Below are 23,003 nucleotides of genomic sequence, written 5' to 3'. Positions count from 1 at the left end.
TTTAAAATAGCAGATAGGGCATGTATCGCATTAAATTGCAGTTTGATAAGTTCAGCTTATTGCATGCTTATTGCAAATTCCACATTTTTCTTCTGAGCATATAGGTAATGCAATGTCAGCCGTTACATTTTATATAGGTGAAACAAAGTGTACCACTACATTTTAAAGAGGTAAAACAACGTCAAGCACTTCATGTATAGACGTAATGCAACGTCAGTTAACTACGTGTGTAGAGGTAACAAAACGTCAATCACTACATGTATAGACGTAATGCAACGTCAGTTAACTACGTGTATAGAGGTAACACAACGTCAATCACTACATGAATAGAGGTAATACAACGTCAATTACTACATGAATAGAGGTAATACAACGTCAATCACTACATGTATAGAGGTAACACAACGTTAACCAGTACATCTCATGAATGATACGCAACGTTATCCAGAACTGTTTATAAATATTAGCAACGTCATCCACTACTGTTCATAAATATTGCGCAACATCACCCAGTACAGTTCATAAATATTAGCAACGTTATCCAGTACTGTTAATAAATATTGCGCAACATAATCCAGTACTGTTTATAAATATTAGCAACGTCATCCAGTAATGTTCATAAATGTTGCGCAACATTATCCAGTACTGTTCATAAATATTACGCATCGTCAACCAGTACTTACCATAGAGGTAATGCAGCGTCAACCAGTACTGTTCATAGAGGTAATGCAGCGTCAACCAGTACTAATCATAGAGGTAATGCAACATCAACCAGTACTGTTCACTGAGGTAATGCAGCGTCAACCAGTACTGTTCATAGAGGTAATGCAGCGTCAACCAGTACTGTTCATAGAGGCAATGCAACATCATCCAGTACTGTTCATAAATATTACGCATCGTCAACCAGTACTGTTGATAGAGGTAATGCAGCGTTAACCAGTACTGTTCATAGAGGTAATGTAGCGTCAACCAGTACTGTCAATATTGTTGAAAAGCGTTTTTAAAGTTTATTTAAATGTGTCTTTGTCATTATTGAATTACAGTTACTGCGAATAAAGACTCGGTTAACGTTGTTTTTTTATATGATGAAATTCACAAAAGAATCGTTAAATTGTAAAATAAACCGTATATAATGGTAAAAAGAGGCATCACTCCTGTGTTTGCAATCAGGATTGAAAACCCCGACTCTCGTGTATTGTGTGTTACTAGTAACTCAACCAACCTCATGTGGATATTTTCTTCAAATTCACATTTACATAAAACGCATCTCTTAAAATTCGCATGATAATTGACATAGGTTGTGCTTCAGATATGTTCACGACGTCACATGTGTGTTTAATCATACATGATTGCAAAGTAAACGAAAAAGGGTTGGATTGAACAAAATGAATTCGGTTGAATCGACTGAGATTGTTAGTGGAGACAATACATTGTTCATTGCTGGTTTCTTACATTTTCTTTACTTTTATTTTGAAATGTGTTGAAATTGTTTCAAAATTCTTCGTTTGAATAAGGATCATTTCTCGAATTTGATATTTATTTAATTTGTTTTTATATGTTTATTTTTGTTCAAATGCTTTTATTCATTATCTACCGAGAACATTGTAAAATTAATGTAATAGAAATGTTTGTATAATTCAACAACGAAACGTATTTTCAGAAACTGGTGTCAGAGAAAAAAATGAAACCCGGCAATAATCTAATATTACAAATAGTATTGAGTTAGTACATATTGGATATAATAACATTAACAGAAAAACGGCGAAAGAGTTACATTTAACACTATATGACTGCAATAACATACTTGAAAAGGCTCAGAACGAAGGAACTCCAAGGTGCTACATAACCGTCGGAAGCCAGATAGAATGCACTAACCTGACTGACTCGGACGATGATGTCCTATTTGGACCATCCGCTGAATATGTGGCTGCCATTAAAAACATCAAAGATTTCCTTGATAATCGGATAAATATACTGATGGTCAAACATAAAACCTCACCTCCTGGTCATGTATGGTTGAAATGGTTAGATACATATATTTATGAAGAATGTTCAATAGACGACAAACTTCTATTGGAGCACATCTACAGGTTCATTATTTAATTTCATCTCTTCAGTCAATGTTACGAACCATGGTAAGATATCTCGGATATAGGCAAACACTTGCTATGTACATGGCCGGATACTCTCTTAATAGACGAAAATGATCTTAAGTTCTATATCACAAACAGTCTTTATACATTATAGGAAGACAGGTGTGGGCGAGTAAGGCATCTAGAACGGGGCCCTCTTTCTCAAGCAACAGTTCCGACGTTGTCCGTCCAATATTTTAGTGTGATAACACATGTTTCCATGATTCATGAAAATGAGCCCATCAGTAAGGCGACTCCGTCGGTCTAACTGTTAAAACGCGTTCATTCTTCCATTGCCACTCCATTACAATGCGTCTTTTCAAACATGGAGCAATGTTCAATAATGAATTTGAAGAATAGAAATAATAAATAAATTTATAATAACTCGTTTTAGCACCAGTCAGTGAAATAATGAGTATATACACTGAAGTTTGTAAACGACCGTGTACTTGATCAATTTGGTTTTAGTTCATTTTTACCTTTGAAATAACTAGAAGTTAAACAATACACGCTGAAAACTATCAAATACATAAAATTTGCTTAAAATAAGATTTGTGTATGAATTATTTACGGCTAACATGAAGTAAAGCGATAGATTTGTCAAAAGCCGTGTACTTTGCCTTAGATTTCAACTCTGAGAAATCTGTTGGTCAAGATTTTCAGGAAAACTTTAGGATATTAGATAAAGTTCTTTATTACCGTGGATAGAGCTCTTAAATGCGGGGTTTATGGTCTTTATTTCATAAAAATTCTCCAAATATTAAGAAAGTTATCTTTAAAAACCTTACCTGAATCGAGACATGTTGACATTTGTTGCCGTGCACTTTACCAAATAAGTCACGTGGGTTCTTCACCGTGGATTGCAGTTGCTCAACATATGTATGTGTACGGCTGTAAATCGCATGCGTTCTAACAACCAAAGTTTCACATAAATGACTAAGCATATTTAAAATATCGATTTTCCAACATAAGTTTTGTTTATGATGCCGCTAGCTGCCATGCCAATGCTGGTAGCAATAACACACTATTTCTAAGAGAAGTAGACCAGCTGAAATACCATTACCCTTGCTGATTTATATGAGATGCCATGCATGACTCCCTTTACGAGACCCACAGGGTTTTGATCATGTACAAGGCCTGCAACACCTTCCTTTACATCCTGGATAAATCCTGCTGGGTTACCAAGAAAGTCCACAGAGCCAAGAATTTGTAAGGCGTTAGCTCGCAGTTCCTGAAATATGACAAATGTCTGTGAATCAACTCCTTTACGAGACCCAAGTGGATTTGATCACAAGTACCAGGCCTGGAACTCCTTCTGTTCTGTCTGTTATAAATCCTGCTTAGTTTCCAAGCAAGTTAAGAGAGCCCAGAATATGTTAGGCATTTCCTGCAGTTACTGAATACCTTAAGTTAGGATTGATGGATATTAATTATACCAACACTTTATGTCGATCCTAACTAATACTTATCATTATAAGTAGCAATGACCTTGACCCAAACATAAGCTACATACACATCAAGTTTCATTACTATCCATCAATGTTAACTTAAGTTATTATGCGAAAAACTATGTTTGACGCCAGCTCGCCTGCCTGTCCACTGTCCTAAGTAGCATCCTACATACTAATAACGCGGTTTTCGTTGTAAACCTGGTTAAAAATGCTCTACATTTATTGAAAAGCGTGACAGAGGGAAAAGCAGAATGGTAGCAAAATAACTAACCTATCAATCTCTGTACATGTGATATAATGCAAGAAAAAAAAATCGCACTTGAATATTTACACATATTTTTGTCAGTTGCATACCAGGCCTCATGACGTTTTTTGCAGAGTTTTTGTAATATCTGTTTTTTTCAGTTGATAAATATTCACTTATGCCAGTTAAAGGGCATATAGCATCTAATATGTAATCAAATGAATATTCACCATCCCAGAAAACAGATACTATAAAAACTCGCTTTGGCGCTTGATTTGTTGAATACTGGTGTACTGAGCGGGAGAGCAAGGGGAACCGGCAGTGTGAGACATAGACGGAGTTACGTACTGAAGATGAGGTGGATAAAACTGGCCAAACATCTGCTGCTGCTGGGTCATCAGGGGCTGAGGGACACACTAGGCTCCTTGTCTGCCGGGGCTAACGGAGGAGATTGCTGGGACATATAATGTGCTTATTCGGCTGCTCGCTTTGTGAATCCGGGGATGCTTCGTCCTTCGTTTGTTGCTTTTACTTTTCTGTTTTGCCATATATTAAGTTGTAAAACGAAACGTCAACTGATCACGCAGGTAGACAAGTAGAGCTTTTCGTGAAAGGCCTAAAAAGGTTCAACTTTTGTGTCTTGAATGGAGGACATTTACAGTATTGTAGTAAAGCAATTATCGCGTTATATTGATATAGCACATAGTAATCCATTGATTGCACGGGTGAACGGTCATCTCCGTTGTAAATTCATGAACTATTGACTAATAAAGACAAAATATTGTCAAGTTTCGAATTAACCACATAATTCCACAAATGTTTCGCTCACCAACTCAGTAATATGAAGATCAAAGTCAAAATGATCATTTCAACATAGTGACATCATGCTTATTATTACACCAAATATTATAGTTTTAAAATGAATCGTGTTTTTGTCAGGGAACAACCTTATCTAACCCTGAAATTCAACATCCCTTGTTTAATGTATGCTTTTAGGATTAATCATTGTTTACGATCCGCTTGCGCGTGCACTTCGCGGAGACGATACAGGAGTCTCTAGGATGAAGACATTAGAAGTTAACGGTCATGAAAAAGTATCGCAAACGTCTACCATTATTCTTCAGTATAGGTGTGTATTTGTGAGCACCATGTATACTTTTGTATGTTTAAAGGTTGTGAAGTGTACTTCATGTCTATGTCTGTTATTTATATCTTAGGTTTATTAAAGTGACACTCTTATTCAACATCAATACAAGTCATACACATGTAAGACAAACATACATTTTGAGTGATGCACTTTTAACTACTTACTAAATAATGCATTTATGGCAAATATAAATTACTGATAACAATATTGTAACCGTGTATTAAATAGCTGAAAAAATCAAAGATATTAAATGATAAGTGAATGCTTAAAGATTTACTGTGATCTACTATTGTCTCATGAGGTAGAAATACCGTGTTTTCTGTACCTTTCTTCAAAATTAAACTCGGTACCCGTCATAATTAACATTGTTTTCGACATTTATTCATCCTTTTTGGTACATTAAAACATTTGTATTAATGATGTTAAATCTTATTTGGGAGAAATAGTGCATCTTTAAGTTACTAATGTAAAGACGGGCTAAGCGAACCTTATACAAAAAAATGTCATATTGATTTGTAATAAGACATCAGAACGCAAATCACAAGCATCAATTTGGCTTAAAATGTAGCAAAAATTGCAATGCCTCTTTGGCATGTAATGTATAAGCATCTGTTTAAAAAAATCATACTCATATTTGAAATATGAAATATATCCGAACAAGTGTTTATATATTTCTATTTTTAGCTTATTCTGACGTGTAAATGTTGCAATTCTTTCGAAATATTTTATTGTACTGGGCAAATGCCCGATTTCACTATTAACGTGATCAAGAGTAAACTTTCAAACTATTTTTTATTGTAGGTTTGTTTGCTTTTCTCAACAGGCTTACTTAGTTTAAGCTCCATTATGAAGACAGCTGAATAACTCTATATCGTTTCCTGTTTAGAAACAAGAACTGGAGCCTTTTAGAGAAGTTATCCGACAACAGCCCTAGTGGGGATCGAAACGTCAACATATTGAGTGAGAGATGGACACATATACCACTATATTACTCTCACCCTCTGTTCCATTGTCTGTGTCTTGACCAATCAAACCCGATCACGATTCGGCTGCTTTGAAAACTTCGATCAATATTAGTTTTATGTCCTATGACAGATCCCATACCATACGAAATGGACTGCAACAGCCGAGGAGAAAGATTCTCGTGACAGATGGCGACCTCACGTACGAGCCGTGGAAACTCTGTTGATTTTATATTCAAACATATTATAACATCATCAACGCATTGTGATCAGCCGTATTCGTGATTGTGTAAAAAAATACATGGCAATAAAACGATGACTACCAAACTGATAAATTGAAGTTGTATATCTCGTTATAGCGGGCTAGTTTAATTGACAAATTTAACAAATTAGCTTTTACAGTAAATATTTCCGTGTATTCAGTGGATTTACATTAAATCATAAAGGGTAATCTTTTTTATCATGAACCGAGGATCAACCATATTTTGTTACATTTTGGGTACACGTTATATCTTTTTTTTTATGTTTAATATACATTCAATGATTCAGCGTATAATGTTTTTCCAATTCTAAAACATAATGACGCGCATTCGGCTCTACAATCTTCATGCTTCTCTCGGCATTTAATTTCAAGCGATTAGGTTACGGAATAAAAAAAAGTGTTAAGAAAAACGACCAGCCTTACGTTAACAAATCCGGAAAGCGTGATTTTGATACTTCATAGTTCATTTTAGCTTAAAATACATTCTTTATGCAATGTTATCTCCTCCAACATTATTCAGAAGTGGTATTTAAATTTCCTGACGCATTTTTTGCTTTACAAAAGCTTTTATGGTCAAAGAGTGTGTTGGTTAAACCACCTAAATGTGGCTGATAACATTTTATCCACATTTGAGCATCTGTAATTAGTGGAACTTACAAGCATTTATAAATAATAGCAAACTTTGCGACACGTTAAACTTATGACCACTCTTCATAATATTAAACCACCATGTTAAATACTGTTTACAAAACAATCTTCTTAAATATACATGTTTATTCTTCTTTGCAAATTTGACCATAGGCAAGTTGTCTGATTAAAATAGTAACTTAAATGATATAAGTCCTATCCCTCTATAACTCCCCTGTTGATATGGACTGAGAGAGATCTTAATTCGATAATGGCTTTTGCATGTGACCCGCCTCTCTCCTAAAATCGTCCAAGTTTACTTAATACGTCAATTTTGTAGAAAAGCAATATGATATGCTGAAAATGCACCATTTCGGATAAGGACAAGGATTTGATGTAAGAGGGCCTGTAAGAGGGCCTGGATCGGCCTAAAAGATAAATGGATGGGGTCCGTCTTATTAGTTTTTAACTGCGATATCATCTTTCTGAAAATATTTCAGTTAAATGCCGCGCCGTTTTGACAAATTAATTTGTAACGAGTTCTACGTGTTTTTACGCTTGAGCGAATTGTCATGTAATTACTGGTAAGTTAACCATCAAACATTTAATTTTTGTTTCACTTGTTTGTTGCAATATGCATTCTGTAAATGTTACATTCCCTTACTTCCTCAAATAATACAATGCGAATTTCTTATTTGGCTCAAATGAAGGTGGATGGGGTAAATGTGAATTAAACCTGTTTGTTGTATCTCGTTTATTCGAGATATATGGTATCTAAGTTGCACTATCTAAGTTCGTGTTGTTGTTTTTTCCGCTGAATTAATTGAATTAGCTCCTTCCCTAGACAAAAGGCCTTCAGGGATCTCTTAATGTCACCCTGTACACCGGTGAAACACATTGTTTAAAACAATTTCAACATTTTAATTATGCGACTATGTTTGCTGCACTCATGCGAAGTCATATTGAGCAAATAACGCCCCGTCAAAAGACCAGCTCAGTATATGGAAGAAGAATAGATTAAGTTGTGTAGTCAATGCCTTTGGTTTGTAATGCACCAGTCATTTAAAATAAATAATTTAACATATAAAGAATAACACAACCAACCTTCCTGCATTATTCACACATCAGCAAACAGTTATATTGATACTTGCCAAATCTGTTGAATGCATGTCATGTAGTAAAACTCAATAGCAAAAACAGTTGTCATAGAAACACGGACTTAATTAAAATTAAAGGTTGTTACTATGGGCGTCACGAGATGCGAATATACAACAGTGTGTTGCAATGCAAAGTCATTTGGATGACAGTGCTATAGATGTCAGAACGTATGGGGAACACTGACATCTCGGAGAAAACTCAATTTCAGATTTTCAAAGCATAGGAGCAAATTCCTAAATAGATGAAAATAACGGCATGCCAAGCGTGACTGAGCAATTGCTGTTGAAGAAAAAGGTTAGCAAGTGTGTTCCATTTTCTTATTTGACGCCAGATCGTTTGTAGAGCAATTTGACTCATGTCAGGCCAGAAAACATTCAATAAATGCGCTGAATCTACAAGAAGCTTCGTAGATAGTAAAAACCCAGACCTAACGTAATGCAAAGCGTTAAACAGTTTACATCCTCGACAACGTTCGAAAGAAAGTGTGTTTAGGTAAAAAAGAGAAGTGATAGTCATGTCGCTGTTAGCAACAGAAGTTAACAAACAAAGTTTGTCACTTTAAAACGATAATGTCCTTCAAAAACACTGATGTTTAAGTAGGTTAAGATTTCAGTTCTGAATGGTTTCTCTGTTTCTTGTATGTATATACATCCGCCATTATATTCTTCTTCTTATTGTTGTTATATGTGTTTTTGTATGTATAGTTTATTTATATATTCGTCGAATACTTTATACATTTACAAACAGAAGTATTATGTATTTAAATACAAGTTAAACATTAAGCCACTCGTGAGTAGCAACTGTATACCAAAGAGGATTTGTTTCCCTTTGTCACAATAGTTATGTGGTGTTATGGCTGCCGAATTACAGGAATAACTGCGGCTGTTGATGACTTATGATATTGTAACAGAAGTCCATTATCCCTAATAAATGTTTGGGAAACACCACCGGAAGTGAGGTTCACCAGGACCGGAGGTTACGTGAGCCAATGAGAACAGCTGCCACGAGCTTAACCTGTTTAGGTGTCCACACCCTTGCATCTTGGGAGTTCGTAATATTCAGGCCTGATATTTGCATCATGTTTGAACGAATATGTTACGAACTTAATCAACTGTATTAGGAAATAGTTTAACATTTATTTGATATTAGTTATTTATTATAATTATCTTCACTCACTAAATAATACCTACAATTTATATTAAAAAGTACAAAATATGAAAGACACAAAACTCATTAGAAAAAAATCCCTAAATTGTTTCATTGCATCTTAACAATCACAATTGTCCACACTGCGTGATTTGTTTAGAATATAAACGCCATCTGGCGATCATTACGTTATAAAAAAGGTAAAGTGATTTCATTCTAATTTGTTTCACTCAAGCGTAGAAAACTATATATGTTTTTTTTACAAAAACAAAGTTCAAAGGGAAGACTTTGTTTACTCGATATGGATTTGGGTAAGTTGAATATTTAAATGCAAAATGACTTGTCAAATCCATTTGTTTAATTTCATTAACATGCAGCTATTGCAGCAGAACGCTTACTTCCATACAACTCTATTCAATTGTATACAAAGACACACTGAATAACGTAAAGAAATTATATTGATATCCGTTCAAATTATGTATATCTATGCTTGGCACGATACAGTATAATTGCCTCGTTGTCATAACAGATGACATGAAACAAGTTCAATACCATGGCTTGATAGTGTTTTTTAAACAATATTATGTAAAACAAGAAGTTATTAGTAAGAGGTTAATCTAAGTTATATGATTGGAACAAGTATAACATTAAGTGGGTTCTTTAGGTTAATTTATGTAATAATAGGCGTGTATTTACAAAGGTTATCAGACGTTGGTGCGATTAACAGTAAATGAGTCTTAGTGCAGTCTTTCTTGTGTGTTTAAGGACAAGGAAAACATTCTATGCATCACGATGGAAACAGATGGTTTTAATTTTGGTGGTTCCATGGAAACTAAAGGACAATGCCAGTAGTCCACAATTGACAGGATGGATCAAGGTGGTTTTAATTTAGGTGATTCCATGGAAACTAAAGGACAATGCCAGTAGTCCACAATTGACAGGATGGATCAAGGTGGTTTTAATTTAGGTGATTCCATGGAAACTAAAGGACAATGCCAGTAGTACACAATTGACAGGATGGATCAAGGTGGTTTTAATTAGGTGATTCCATGGAAACTAAAGGACAATGCCAGTAGTCCACAATTGCAACGCAGTCTATTTATAGAGACACAGGATGAGGCCACGTAAGGAATTCTTGTACGCTATATGCAATTTCTCGGTCACGTAATTTATTTTTGTACGCTATTTGCAACTTCTCGGTCACGTAATTTATTTTTGTACGCTATATGCAACCTCGGTCACGTAAGTAATTCTTGTACGCTATATGCAACTTCTCGGTCACGTAAGTAATTTTTGTACCCTATATGCAACTTCTCGGTCACGTAAGTAACTCTTGCACGCTATATGCAGCTTCTCGGTCACGTAAGTAATTCTTGTAAGCTATATGCAACTTCTCGGTCACGAAAGTAACTCTTGTACGCTATGTGCAACTCCTCGGTCACGTAAGTAGTTCTTGTAAGCTATATGTATTTTCTCGGTCACGTAAGTAATTCTTGTACGCTATATGCAACTCCTCGGTCACGTAATTAATTCTTGTACGCTATATGCAACTTCCCGGTCACGTAAGTAATTTTTGTACGCTATATACAACTTCTCGGTCACGTAATTAATTCTTGTACGCTATATGCAACTTCTCGGTCACGGAAGTAATTCTTGTACGCTATATGCAATAAAAACATACCCTACCCGAGTTCGTTTTCGTAATAAATACGTCACATTCAACGATGGGTATCTATTTTTGGCGATTCCTTACAGAAGAATTTTCGTCATAAAACTTAAAATTAATAATTTTCTTCTTAAATACTAGTACTAAAATTATAGGATTATTTATTCAGCATACAATAAATTATATTCCGATTTTTTTTTTATAAAAAAAAGCCGTAAAATTATATTTTTTTTACGGTTTCAGCAAAGTTTGCGCCAAATAGCACGTTTCCGCTAGGTGGCGCTGAAAATCAACAAACAACGGGATTTAAAAAATAAATAAATACACCTCGTTAAAGTTGAGTCATTGACGATTGTTTGTCCCAAGTTTCATTAAAATCGGCCGACATTCATATTTTTCGGAGAAACGTGGTCATGTACCTTAAGGAGAGAGAAGTTTTAAACATGCGAGGGTAAGGCTTAGATAACCACCCTGAATTACTTACAGAGGGTACATTTTGCATAATTGTGATAAATCAAAGACCAGCATAAGCCTAACTAAATGTGTTTGCGACTAACGTTTGCAATTTGGTTCCCCGCTTATAGTGTATGCACTGCAACACAACAGGGACACAAAACAGAGCAGGTAGCTAAAAAAGCGTCCTTTTAGTTCAATAACGCTGGCAACACAGACGCTTCCACGAGTTAAACATGATCATGAGTATATTGTTCTACATTCTTATCAGAAACAAAGCTTTAATAGACAGCCAAGTTGCTATGATATATGTTGGGGTGTATTGAATACAAAGTCACTAGCCTTCTCTTTTAGCAATCTTTATTTACTCAATCAATATTTCAATCGGTGATACAATGTCATTCAATTACTTACAATGAGCCATCATGCAGAACGAATGGAATTGGATTACGCCCGCTCATATTACATAAACGCAAACAAAATCGGAATAAATATACGGATTTATATTTCTTTAAAGCCATTCAATATAACACTTCCATCCTGAATGTTTGTCAAACGTCTTTTGAAGAGGTTCAAATACATGTTCTCTTTGCCCTTTTCGGTTAATCTAGCAAATACATTAATCATATTTTTATAATGATGTTGCCATACTTGTATAATGAATAATTATAATAATAATAACTTGATCACCATAAAAGATGTTTTTTCATAACAATTAAAGATTTTATTTGAAATAAACAACATTTTATCTTTGGAAAAATCACATCTTTGAATCGAAAACCAAACATGACAAAACAAGTGTACAATCATAATGCATCAAAACATGGATCTATGATATAGCGGAATATGATGATTAGTTTATAGATGTGTACCATCATGATCAAACTAAGACATGAATCAATAATAAATAGGAATTTGGGATTTCTTTTAACAAGTGTTCGATCATGATGCAGCAAGAACATAGATATGTGATATGAAAAGATAACTAGATATTTAGTAAGTGGTCAGCATTTTAATTTGTCTAAAAAGCAGGCAGTATTTCTCAAGCTTTCCAATATATTTGTTTCAGTAAATCAGATGTCAGCCCTAACATACAGTGGCTGGCAAAGTGAGTGTGTAGATTACACAATAAGATGTAAACCACTAAAAAGTTAAAAAATATATGGATGTTCTGACACAAATCACATAGTCATGCGCCTGCGTGGCATAAAAGCATTTAGTACCTACTAACAATCTTTGACCATAACTGCTTACAGGACATTTGGATGTTGCGTAACGTTCATGAACAGTACTGGGTGACGTTTTGTAACATTTATGAACAGTGATATATTGGTGGGCGTTGCTTATCATATATAAGATATGTTCAGATTGACGCTGCATTACCTCTATGATCAGCACTGGTTGACGGTGCGTAATATCTGTAAACAGTACTGTTTACGATGCGTAATATCTGCAAACAGCACTGGTTGGCGATGCGTAATATCTGTAAACAGTACTGGTTGACGGTGCGTAATATCTGTAAACAGTACTGATTGACGATGCGTAATATCTGTAAACAGTACTGATTGACGATGCGTAATATCTGTAAACAGTACTGGTTGACGGTGCGTAATATCTGTAAACAGTACTGATTGACGATGCGTAATATCTGTAAACAGTACTGAGTGACGGTGCGTAATATCTGTAAACAGTACTGATTGACGATGCGTAATATCTGTAAACAGTACTGGTTAACGGTGCGTAATATCTGTAAACAGTACCGATTGACGATGCGTAACATCTATGAACAGTACTGGATGACGTTGCTAATATATATAAACAGTACGGGATAACGTTGCGTTTCATTCATGAAATGTACTGGTTAACGTTGTGGTACCTCTATAGTGTGGTGATTGACATTGTTGTACCTCTTTAAAATGTGGTGGTACACGTTGTTTTACCTGTGTATATAGGTTATGACTGACATTGCATTGCCTATATGCTCAATCGAAAGATGTGGAAATTCCATCTATGTAATAAGCTGAACATATTAAACTGCAATCAGTCTAAAGCTTGCGAGCAAAGATGTGAAGAAATAACATAGGTTCATCAATCAGAATGCATTATCTAGTAAAGAAACAGCGACTTCAAATTAAGCACAATTGGTAAAGAGTTTCACGTATACTTCAGCATGGCTTAACTGAAGATGCCAGCCAGATAGAAACAGAAAACGTTTTCGTCGGGTGATACAACATCTGCAACGCAAAAGCCTAGACGTGCTGTAATTCGAAGACGTTTTATCACCAGAGTGCATAGGAAGATGCATAAAGATACCATTGGACAGTCAAATCTATTTCAGAATAAAAAAGGTAAGTATGTTGTAAATAATGTCATACATGGTAATATGTTCATTCAGGGGATGTTCGTATTACATTCTTGTTGTAAAACTTATGTTCTAAGAATAAAACTATCATACGTGTCTGGAGTGGAAGATTATCCCCGAACGGAACAAAATTATCATTTTTAGTCTGTGAATCTTACATTTCGTTAGGTTTTGGCACGAAGTGTCGGACACGTTGTTTATCGCTGAGAAGGATATTTTCTTTTCTGCAACAATTTGACAGTAGTATTTCAATTTTTCTTTTCAACTTGAGGGCGATAAGCACGCATCATAAAGAAATTGGCTTCAAACGAAATGCTATATTTACAAATAGGCGTGACTACGATTGAAATATTTATTTTCAATTTTAAAGAGTAGGAATTTATTGCGATCGTACAATGAAACAAACAAACATTCCATTACCCTAGTGTAATATGACAAATATATAATGACATTACTTTGTGATGGTGCAGTTGGTAATAATATATAATAGCATAAAGTGTCCTTTTTCAGCTTGCTATAGTGTTAATGAGCCAAAACGGCCGTTACCAATACACAACTTTATCCTGTAAATTAACGTCGCTTTAACGACCTTTGATTTGTTTTACATATGCAGACTCCAGGCATTTTATTCACCCGGCTTATTGATGACACGATTTTTACAGGCGGTGCCTTCTTGACAGACTCTGAAAGATGATACGTATCCATCATTTACACAGCTAACAATGCATGTGACAAATAAGTGACAACATTTACATTCACTTTAAATCGCCATCCAAGCACCTTACCATATGGAATGTTCAACTTTAATTATCAGATTAAGGACGAGTTTCCCTTGTTCACAATACAGAAATCATAGTCAGTACTTATTTTAACTTAGGCATCATACCAAGGTTTACCATAAGAATCAATTCGTTACTTTAGTTTGTACATCCTTACTGTTAAGTTGGTCCAAATTATCCTCTAAATCACATGGTATTGTCATTAAAGCAACTTAAAAATGGCATCCATATATTTTGATTGTTTTGATCTTACAGGCGCTGAACCAAATAATTTTGACATAAAAAAACGACGTCAAGCAAAAGTTATTGTTTTATCAAGTAAATTTAAAATATATTGGGCTCTGTAGATAGTGACGACCTCAAAAATGTGATATAAAATGACATCTTATTGTAGTAATAAAGACAAACCTGCCATTTGATGTGCAAACGCATCTTTATTTCAATGACGTCGTTGTGTTTGTGTCTAAGCAGTTGAGAGCAGTTTCGTCTGATTTAAACGTGAACGAGGATTATACTTTCATACTCGAAAACATCAAATTGTTATCTTCACTAAGTAACAGTAAAATGATAACTTTGTTTTACTACATTTCTCTTCTGAACGATGGTGACTTTGACATAATGACGGGTTTATCTTTAAGACAATGACGCGCAACAACGCGGCGCTTCTCCTTCTTTAATGCAATGGAGCTATGACTGTTCATTGTTTATTGCTGGTTTCTTACATTTTCTTTACTTTCATTTTGAAATGTGATGAAATTGTTTCAATGTTCTTGTTTCGAAAACGGATTATTTCTCGAATTTGATATTTATTAAATGTTGTTTTTTATAAATACATTCTTGTTCAAAATGCTTGCATTTATTTTCTACCGAGTAAATTGTAAAATTAAAAAAATAGAAATGTTTGTGTAAAACGAAACGTATATTGCAGATGCTGGTGTGAAAGACAAAAATGAAACCCGGCAAGAATCATACATTTCAAAGAGTATTTTGTTGTCGACGGAACTAGCACATATTGGTTACAACGACATAAACAGAAAAACAGCGAAAGAGTTTAATACAACACTATATGACTGCAGAAACATACTTGAAAAGGCCCAGAATAAAGGAACTCCAAGGTGCTAAATAAGCGTCGGAAGCCAGATAGAACGCACTAACCTGACTGACTCGGACGATGATGTCCTATTTGGACCATCCGCTGAATATGTTGTTGCCATTAACAACATCAAAGATGTCTTTGATAATCGAATAAATATACTGATGGTCAAACATGAAACCTCGCCTCCTGCCCATGTATGGATGAAATTGTTAGGTACATACAAGTGTGTCCGTTCAATAGACGACATGCTTCAATTAGAAGGTAAATACAGATTCCGTATTCAATTTCACCTCTTCAGTCAATGTTACAAACAGTGGGAAGAAATCTCGGATGTAGGCAACCACTTGCTGTGTACATGGCCGGATACTCTCTTAATAGACGAAAATGATATGCAGTTCTATATACCGAACAGTCTTTATACATTGATAGGAAGACAGATGTGGGCGAGTAAGGCATCTAGAACGGGGCCCTCTTTCTCAAGCAACCGTTCCGACGTTGTCCGTCCAATATTTTGCGACAATGTCTACCCTAGGGATCAAGATCCATTTACTTTCGGAGGGAACCTCTTCGGCAATCTCCATGTACCAAAGGAATATCTTGCAATTTAGTCCCTTTTTTTTGGAATGGCGAATTTCGTACAATCTGACGGAAAGAGAAATCATGTTTAGATTTTATATCACATATATTCAAACATACGTTGTGCTGAAGATGTAACAGAGATCCTATTTCAAACACTTAGTCGGGGAAGGTTTTACAAGTTTTCTGCTCTGTTTTACGCGGTAGCTACTACTGAGAAAACCATTTGTGTAAAGAGTAATTTGATAAACTGTGTTCGACAATGTCTGAACATGATTCGCTTAATCGCAAAGACAAAATTCTGTCCACATTTCTTCAACAAATCGTTTAACCTTTTCAGTGGAAAACTTCCACGATGTGGAAAACATTGGGAAATGTTGATAGAACTTGCTGATTGGTTGAGCCAAAATACAAACACGTATTTTACACAAGTAAAAACAGAAAAAATAAGCATTTACAAATTGAAAATCTTTCAAACGGAGGTACTGATTTCGTTTTGAATTGCATATGTCTTGTTGAACAAGTAAACAAAGGTGTTTTGTTTTGTTATCTTACACCTGGTAATCTTGGGGACCTTGCTCCACACGTAAGACCAGATGCTATTCGAAGTATGTGCGCTAAATACAAGACTCTTCAGAGGAAAATAAAAGAGGTGATCGACGTGTCGCAAGCAGGTCATCAGAAGGAATGCGTTAATGTCGTGCTCTCGTTTGTGAAAGTAGGACACCACTTGCTTTCAGCATCATACTTGCCAGAACAAGGAAAACAAATGGATCACCTTTAACTGATAATGTATTACCTGACGCTTTGTCCATGGAATTACAAGTGTCCTCCCTTATGTTTGCAAATGGCAAATATGAAATGGCTCGAACTCTCTTGGAACGCGCTTTTCTGAAAATAATCAGTGATCCCATTATCTTTGTGACTCGTCATGACCATGTTAAGTTTGTATCATATAATGACTACTTGGAATTTATCAATCGATACAGCGGACCATATCCGATCACTCAAATACTCGCATGTACATTTATAAAGCGGCATGTAGCTCTTGAAGTTATGTTTCACGTGCATGAACTATGCCTTTTGCATCCACTTTTGCGGTTTGAAGCATATCGGTTTTTGTTCGAGGATAGGAGAGACATGTGTAGCGTTGATGACAAGTGGGCGTGTGTTGCTTGTTTTGATTCCATTCCATTTCTGTTTTTCATGCAATACCTTGTCTACAAAGAGTTAAGACTTGAGGAACAGAAACACGAGGCTCTCGTGCGTTTGGAAGTGTGCATTGACTATTCCTCCATGTCAGAGCGGCAAATTGCAATGAACATGTTCGGTATCTGCTGCGAGCTGGAATGGAATTATATCGAAGCAGTTCGTTACTACGCAAAATCATTAAGAATGCAGCCTCGATTTAACGCTGCAAAATTCCATATTGCACTCGTAGTATGGCGAATGTGGGTCAAGCACAATATAGAGTTATTGCAAGCCAATGACTGTGATCGCAGGATAGTGGATGATGTATCCGGGATGAGGGGGGCTGGGGAGGTATAACACACTCGTAATGTGTTCAGTTAAACGCAGTCATATCCATGCTGTTGCTAGGGATATCATATAGCTAACTATAACAAAACGAAGGTAAAAAATACACATACATGTATTTATGAAATGAATAACGATGCTGGTGTAAACGATGGAAGGCGGTGTAAAGATAATGACTTAAAATAACAATGGTGTTATTAGCGATAAATTGGTAAAAAGGAAATGACTTGAATTAATAAAAATGCTGTTGTTAGCGATGGAAGAACAGAAATTGCTAAACAAATAATCATGGCGTTCTTTGCTAAGAATTACTAAGAACAGGAATATCGTATATTTTTACAGCCACACGAAATCTAGCAACACACGATTGACATTCCGAAATATATAGAGTTTCAAAATATCGAAGAAACGGTATGTATATATCGAAACATGAACGTTAGAAGAGTTTGAACGTTTGCTATGTTTTTATTTACATAATTTTGAAATGTATGCTTTTTGTCTTTTTTTGTTAAGCGTAAATGTGCTTTTTGTGATTTTTCGACAAAAACAATTCTAGTTTGTGGTCTGAATGCAAACTGTTTCCATTAAAATGATATAAAGTTATTTAATTTGCATGCATAATGTTATGAGCATATGTATACTGTATATCATGTTGAAACTCTGAACAAAGTAAATACCCACTTGAATGCTGTTAAACTTAATATAACAAACAAAAGGCATATATGCTAATGGAAGCTATCATTAAGAAAAAGTGTGTCAATTGCGAGGTTGATTACTCATAATGCTTTAGAATGCAACTCTGGCTGTATGAGCAATGTAATCCGTAATATTTGTGGGCCGGGTGACAATTATCAGCTTATTAAGGGTGTAATTCAGTATTCGGGGTCATTGTTGTGCGAAAATTGTTCAGGGGACTGTCCACGTTGCTTTAAAATGGAAATCTGGCTGCATGACAAATTGGGGACGGGTGACCATTCTTGGCGCATAAGGGGTGTAATTCAGTATTCGGGGTCATTGTTGTGCGAAAACTGTTCAGGGGACTGTCCGCGTTGCTTTAAAATGGAAAAATGGCTGCATGACAAATTGGGAACGGGTGACCATTCTTGGCGCATAAGGGGTGTAATTCAATATTCGGGGTCATTGGTGTGCGTAAAATGTTCAGGAAACTGTCCGTGTTGCTTTCGAATGCAAGTCTGGTTTCATGAGCAATGTAATCCGGAAAAATGGGGGTCGGGTGACAATCCTCAGCGTAATAGGGGTGTTATTCAGTATTCGGGGTCATCGCTTGGCGTGAACTATTGAAAGGAATGTCCGCGTTGATTTAGAATGCAATTCTGGGTTCATAAGCAATGTATTCCGAAATAAAAAAAATGAGGTTGGACGGACTTTCTCAGTTTATTAGGGGTGTAATCCAATATTGTGGATAGGATACCTTAAATTCAGTTTTAAATCCATCATTAAAATGAATACTGGAAGCGTCCGACCAGAAATGAGAATGCTGCAGATATACATTCATGGGTATATCCAAGGCCACTGCCCTTAAGCTTTCCAATAGTACAATGAAATCTACAGGGACCAGTTGTCAAACTAACAAATATAAACGATGACGCATGCGCAGAGCATGAGGCCATTTTGGATGACTACCTCAAGTGTACGAAGTGTACTATTTTACAGTATATAAACATTATATTAGTTATATACAACGGTTATACAAAGTACACACACATAGTTAAATACGTATACATTAGGTAAATGTGGCTGCACGACATACCGTATATTAATTATGCGAACCTCAAACGTCAAACATAGCATGATCATCCCACTTAAATGGTACGTAAAAGGTCGCCTAGTAATGTATAAATACATAAATAAATAAATCAATACACTTCTGAAAGTTAATCTAGCTCGAAAGCGAAAACATTAGTTAACAAAGCGTGTTTGACGTTGTATCAGAAATGCAAAAAAAACATGCGTTCAAATTATAAATAAACAAAGCATTCGTACAGTTGGAGCATGTTGCAAATGATTATCGCATTAGATAAATGATTTATTTCTCATCTCTTGTTGATATCCGAAGCAATATCTAGTAAGACAATACGAATGTTGATGTTAGGCATCAAAGACGTGGCTGAATGGGTTTTATTGAATATTAATAGTCATGTGACAATAAATACAATTGTTAACATTCCAAATAAACACGGACATAGCCGAACTATGACGGTTTAATCAATTTTCTATATCGTAGTTACTCGGTCGTCTCCGGTATGCGTAAATTATTTAGACTGGTACCTTGCATTATTACCGATAAAATTATTGGTGTCGGGTCGATTCGGCCGAGACATCATTTTGGCCTGATCCTTTTCGGCCTACTTTTATTTATTAATGTTTGTTTTAAATCGTGTGAATTACGCTTTGAACTCATTTTATATCACTTTTAATTTAAATTGTGTTAATTTCGTTATTGCGTCTCATATTTGTTAGTAAAATCGTGTGAAATAAGCTTGTTACTTCCATTTTATATCACTTAAATTTAAAATAGTCAATTAATATATTTATATTTGTTATAAAATGCATAATTTAAACTATTATTCACAATATGCCCGTAAATTCTCACATGCTTATTTACTACAACATCGTGTATATAAATCGTTTTCACTGAAAGTAAATTTCTAAAATAACGAACTAGTATGACCGGCGACCAATCAATACAAAAACACAAAGAATAACTTTTTTTAATAACTTTTTTTTTAATTTCCTGTTTTAAACATTAGGCTTATTCGTTTTATATGACGTTTTGGAAGTTTTACACGCATCAAAACGGTTATTGACGACAAATTTTAAGTAAAGTTGAATAAGAATTGATATCATTGACAAATCTTCTTGTTTTTCATAACTAAAATTTATCCGTATACACTTCCCCATTGACAATTGCAAACACGCCTAATAACACTTCGCTATCTGTGCTGGATTATTATTTGACCTAAGTGTGTTAATCTCGGGATATAAATACAATTTATGTACATTGAAATTGTCTAGATAAGAAACCACTGCTTGCAAATTTAGTTTAAACCTATTTATTTTACGACTATTGTGAAAGAGGTTATTGCAACATTATATGGTTACTCTCGGTTGGCACGATGTTACGCAAGAGTGTGGTCTTGTGGCAACAACCGGAGTAACACAAGGAAACGTACTTGTCCGGCATGGTTACCGCAAACCAAGCTCACATGCACCCAGGCCCGGAATCGAACCCGGGTCGTCTAGGTGAGAAGCGAGTGCGCTAACCACTGCGCTAACCGGATAACTGCGCCGAGGTCAATTTACATATGGTATACTCAGGAAGATTGCCTGGCAAATTATGACAAACAGTTTGTCCTCTCGGCTTAAGCGAACATGTTTCGCTACTATGGACAAGATGGATATATTACACCTTATATGTATTGCACTATGAAATACATGTGAAAACACAAAACAATGAACAGTTTTTGGTCTCATGATATAATCGCAACAAGGCACATTTTAATACCAACAAGAGCTGTCACAGAGACAGCGCGCTCGACTACTCCGCCGCTTTTCAATGTGAGGATTGAAAAGTTTGGGCCAAACATGCATGGATCACTGTTACATTAGTTTCAATGCAATTCATGATGTGCTGAGATAGTAACATAAGTGTGGTTACATGGAAAATTTCAACCAGATTTTTTAAGTCTAATAATAAAGGGCAATTATTTGCAAAATACAGTTATATATCTTGGTTATTCAATTACGTTGAGTGGTTGAATACCATTCTATAAAGTCTCAATTCAATACATGGAGTAGTTGCTTAGAAATGAACCTATGTGTGCTTACACGCAAAACCTTAACCAGAATTTCTTTGTCGAATAATAAAGGGCAATTATTTGCATTTAATGAAACTAGAGTTATCTTACATGGTTAGTAGGTTGGATGGTTGAGTAGCATTGTATCGAGTCTCAATGCAATACACCAAGTAGTTGCTTTGATATCAAAATAATGTGTGCTTACACACAAAACCTTAACCAGAATTTCTAAGTCGAATAATAAAGGGCAATTATATGCATTTAATGGAAAGTATATTATCCAACTTGGTTAATTAATTAGGTTGGATGGTTGAGTACCATTGTATCAAGTCTCAATGCTATACCACAAGTAGTTGCAGAGATATTAACCTATGTGTGCTTGCACGCAAAACCTTAACCAGAATTTCTAAGTCGAATAATAAAGGCCTATTATTTGAATTAAATGCAAACTAGAGTTATCTAAAAGGATAATTAAGTAGGTTGGATGGTTGAGTACCAATGTATCAAGTCTCAATGCAATAACTCAAGTAGTTGCTGAGATATTAACCTATGTGTGCTTGCACGCAAAACCTTAACCAGAATTTCTAAGTCGAATAATAAAGGCCTATTATTTGCATTAAATGCAAAGGAGAGTTATCTAACTTGGTTAATTAAGTAGGTTGGATGGATGGTTGAGCACCATTGCATAAAGTCTCAATGCTATACCTCAACTAGTTGCTGAGAACAGAATTTCTAAGTCAAATAATAAAGGCCTATTATTTACATTAAATGCAAACTAGAGTTATCTAACTTGGTTAATTAAGTAGGTTGGATGGTTGAGTACCATTGTATCAAGTCTCAATGCAATTACTCAAGTAGTTGGTGAGATATTAACGTATGTGTGCTTGCCTGCAAAACCTTAAGCAGAATTTCTAAGTCGAATAATAAAGGCCTATTATTGGCATTAAATGCAAAGGAGAGTTATCAAACTTGGTTATTTAAGTAGGTTGGATGGTTGAGTACCAATGTATCAAGTCTCAATGCAATAACACAAGTAGTTGCTGAGATATTAACCTATGTGTGCTTGCACGCAAAACCTTAACCAGAATTTCTTAGTCAAATAATAAAGGCCTATTATTGGGATTAAATGCAAAGTAGAGTTATCAAACTTGGTTAATTATGTAGGTTGGATGGTTGAGTACCATATTAACCTACGTGTGCTTGCACTCAAAACCTTAACCAAGGGGTTACGCCGACGCCGACGCTTGGGTGAGTAGTATAGCTCTCCATATTATTCGAATAGTCGAGCTAAAAACCGTTTGAAATATTAAGATTGATGGATTTGATCTTCATAACGACGATTCTCTTCTTTCCAGTCACATTAAACATATGCAACAAATGTCAACCAATGTTGTTCTCATACTTAATATGTGAAATTTTATGTAACAGCCCTTGTCTGGCTTTGTTACACAATATAATCATTTTAAATATAATCAATGTGTAAATTTCGAGTAGTTTCAAAGTTTCGAGTTTTTGCATGCCGCTGAGGACTAAAAGGCTATGCAAATAACTCGTATGTTTGTGATAAACAAAAAAGCTAACGAACAAG

At 35.3% G+C, this 23,003-nt stretch overlaps 1 long non-coding RNA gene across 1 annotated transcript; it reads left to right on the top strand.

Annotated features, from left to right (window-relative positions):
• Nucleotides 1-9,648: 9,648 nt before the first annotated feature.
• On the top strand, nucleotides 9,649-18,976 carry LOC128238768 (uncharacterized). The gene is made up of 3 exons (XR_008261768.1): nucleotides 9,649-10,253; nucleotides 13,418-13,596; nucleotides 15,318-18,976. It is a non-coding gene; the product is annotated as an uncharacterized LOC128238768 (long non-coding RNA).
• The last annotated feature ends 4,027 nt before the right edge of the window (nucleotides 18,977-23,003 follow it).

This window comes from Mya arenaria, chromosome 6 (assembly GCF_026914265.1).
Source record: "Mya arenaria isolate MELC-2E11 chromosome 6, ASM2691426v1".
In the NCBI taxonomy this organism is placed as follows: Eukaryota; Metazoa; Mollusca; class Bivalvia; order Myida; family Myidae; genus Mya; species Mya arenaria.
The sequence above is the reverse complement of the archived record's forward strand: the minus strand, read 5'-3'. Positions and strand labels throughout refer to the sequence as shown.